The sequence below is a fragment of the Saccopteryx bilineata genome, chromosome 4, assembly GCF_036850765.1.
Source record: "Saccopteryx bilineata isolate mSacBil1 chromosome 4, mSacBil1_pri_phased_curated, whole genome shotgun sequence".
Classification (NCBI taxonomy): domain Eukaryota; kingdom Metazoa; phylum Chordata; class Mammalia; order Chiroptera; family Emballonuridae; genus Saccopteryx; species Saccopteryx bilineata.
Genome location: NC_089493.1, coordinates 15,255,490 through 15,258,839, shown reverse-complemented (window position 1 = coordinate 15,258,839; position 3,350 = coordinate 15,255,490).

Genomic DNA, 3,350 nt, shown 5'->3' with positions numbered 1-3,350 from the left:
TCCTAGAGCATGGAGGTTGCCAGTTCAATTCCCCAGTCAGGGCACCTACAGGAGCAGCTCGATGTCCCTGTCTCTCTCTCCCTGGCCTTCTCAAAAAAAAAAAAAAAAAAAAAAAAAAAAAGGAAGGGTTTAAATTTACAGATGAGCTCATGAGACATTATGTGTCAGAGACAGGACTGCTAATCAGCTGGCCACTATTCAAGTCCCATGGCTGATCGCTGTCCCTGACTGCGGTCTGGTTTCCTGCTAAGTCATCATAAACACCTGGCGGCATCAGCAACCTGACAGAAGTACCTCCTTTGACTTGTGATTTAGTGTGAGGCCCTGGGCACGGGGAGAATTTTCCTGCAACTTCTACAGAAATAAAACTGTGTTGGGACATTTTTAGTGTCCTTCATCGAAGACTCCACGTTGTAAATTCCTCTGAGGATTTTTTTTTTTTTTTTTGTATTTTTCTGAAGCTGGAAACGGGGATAGACAGTCAGACAGACTCCCGCATGCGCCCGACCCGGATCCACCCGGCACACCCACCAGGGGCGAAGCTCTGCCCACCAGGGGCGTCGCTCTGCCGCGACCAGAGCCACTCCAACGCCTGGGGCAGAGGCCAAGGAGCCACCCCCAGCGCCCGGCCATCCCCGCTCCAATGGAGCCCCGGCTGCGGGAGGGGAAGAGAGAGACAGAGAGGAAGGAGGAGGCGGGGGTGGAGAAGCAAATGGGCGCCTCTCCCATGTGCCCTGGCCGGGAATCGAACCCGGGTCCCCCGCACGCCAGGCCGACGCTCCACTGCTGAGCCAACCGGCCAGGGCCTCCTCCGAGGATTTAGGGACAGAAAAAAACATGTAACCCTCACAAATTACTTTCTAATAAAGCTCTGATGCGTGTCTCTTCTTTTCTAGCAAGATGAGAAGAAAATGGAATCAGCAACCATTTTTCTGAAAACAATTACATGCTAGTTCTCCTGAATGATTTCCAATTTTTCTTTCTTTTTATTTTGATTTAAGTGCCTTATGCATATTTTATAATATAAAGCAAATGTTCTCATAGAATGTGTATTTTTATTATTTCTCTAATACGTGCATGGTTTACTGTTTTCATCATGTATAGCAGGGGTAGTCAACCTTTTTATACCTACCGCCCACTTCTGTATCTCTGTTAGTAGTAAAATTTTCTAACCACCCACCGGTTCTACAGTAATGGTGATTTATAAAGTAGGGAAGTAACTTTACTTTATAAAATTTATAAAGCAGAGTTACAGCAAGTTAAAGCATATAATAATAATTACTTACCAAGTACTTTATGTCGGATTTTCGCTAAATTTGGCAAAACAAATCTTTATAAAACAACTTACTATAGTTAAATCTGTCTTTTTATTTATACTTTGGTTGCTCCGCTACTGCCCACTGTGAAAGCAGGAATGCCCACTAGTGGGCAGTAGGAACTGGTTGACTACCACTGCTGTAGAGGGTCATTTATCTGAAGCGATAAATATATATTTAGATAGCATGGGTAGCCCACCATGAAGTTCCAGGGGTGGTGGGAGCAGAGTGCGGCCAATGTCAGGTGAGCTTGAGAGTGAGGTGACGATGTTCTGCATCCTACCCTTCCCTACCCCTCTCTGATTGTCTACTGCTATAGAACAAATCACCCCAAACCATGGTTTCGAAACAGTAACAATCATTTTCTGTGCTCATGAATCTAGGGGTTAACTGGGATCAGCTAACCAACTAAAGGTGGTGTTTTTTTTTTCTCCAGGGGGCATTTGTAAATGCCTGGAGGCACTTTCAGTTGTCGCAGCTGGGAGGGTGCTGCTGTACATGCTACCACATACACGGCGGCTCCCACAACAAGCAAGTACCTGCCTCCGGCTGAGAAACCCTGAGCTAGACAGTCCTTACAGGCGGTCTCTCACTCAGTTGGAATTAGGGGATATTTGGGCCGGGTTGTGGAGGGGTCTTCATGTGCATGTCTGCTGCCTGAGCTGGGAGGATGCAAACAGCTGTCTTTCTGTGTTGGAGTCCCACGTAGTCTGTCCGCAGAGCAGCCTTAGGGTTTCAGAGCTCTGGCCTGCTTTCTGAAGGTGCCCAGAGCAAATGCCCTAAGAGATGGGTAGAAGACTTTCTAACCCAGACTTGGAAGTCCCTCAGTGTGACTTCCGCAGTAACCAAGTAAGGAAGATGGCCCTCCACTTGATGTCAACAGAGAAGAAGAGGGAACCTGAACTTCCGTCCCCATCTGGTAGTAATGGCCGCCAGATCTTCAGAGGCCAGCAAAAACACGAGATCCAAGTGCAGTTCAGATTCTTTTAACACGCTACCCAAACACATCCAGGTTTTAATTCAAAAAAATAACTTATACCAAGAACTGGGAAGTGCCGAGACCAGCTCAGCCGTGGGCGTGCACGAAAGGGAGGTGCTGCAGGACTTAAGAAAACACACACAAGACACAACATATAGAAAAAGATGAGTACAGGGGACCCCCAGCCTCTAGGACTGAGAGCCCAGATCTCTGCAGCCTCATCGAATTTATTGGTCTCTTTGCTCATTAGGTAAATTAACAGAGCCTGGGTTCAGGTGCAGAGAAGGGTAATTAACTAATACCTTTCAGGTATGTAAGGAAAAGGCCGTAGGGATCAACTGTTTTCCTTTGACAATCTTTCCAGGGCTTGCGAGGGCAGCCCCTGCAGGACCCTGCTTTCCAAGGTCCGCACAAAAGACTTGTCTCGGGGCCACAGTCTGGTTCCCAGCCATTTCCCCACAGGGAAGCTCTCAAACTGAATGTGAAAAGATAGGCAACAGATGCGAACATCAAGATGACACAGACGTTAGAATTATCTGACAAGGATTATAAATCGGCCACCGTAAAAATGCTTCAACAGCGATCTCCCTAGAACCTTATTTCTGCTCAAAGCTTAGAAGAAGAGTTGAAAAGCATTGGGCAAACAAGAGTCAAATAACGTGGGTCCTGGTCCTAACTTCTTGACTACCTCACCCTGTGACCTTGAGAAAGCTCACTTCTGAGGAGTGGTGAGGTTCTTTTCAGCTCTGGAGCCCATAACTGTACGGCCTGTAAGTGTCAAGACTGGAGTGTAAGTGCTGTGTCTGCAACTGGTTCTGTGCATGGACACCCACCCTGTGTCTGAGCACACCACAGTGGGTGCTATGTAAGCTGATCACAGACACGCTAATAGGGGCTGCCGGGTCTAAGCATGGCTCTCCACACTCCATGTCTATATCTATGTGGATCTCAGGCGTCCCCAAACTATGGCCCGCGGGCCGCAATGCAGCCCCCTGAGGCCATTTATCCAGCCCCCACTGCACTTCTGGAAGGGGCACCTCTTTCATTGGTGGTCA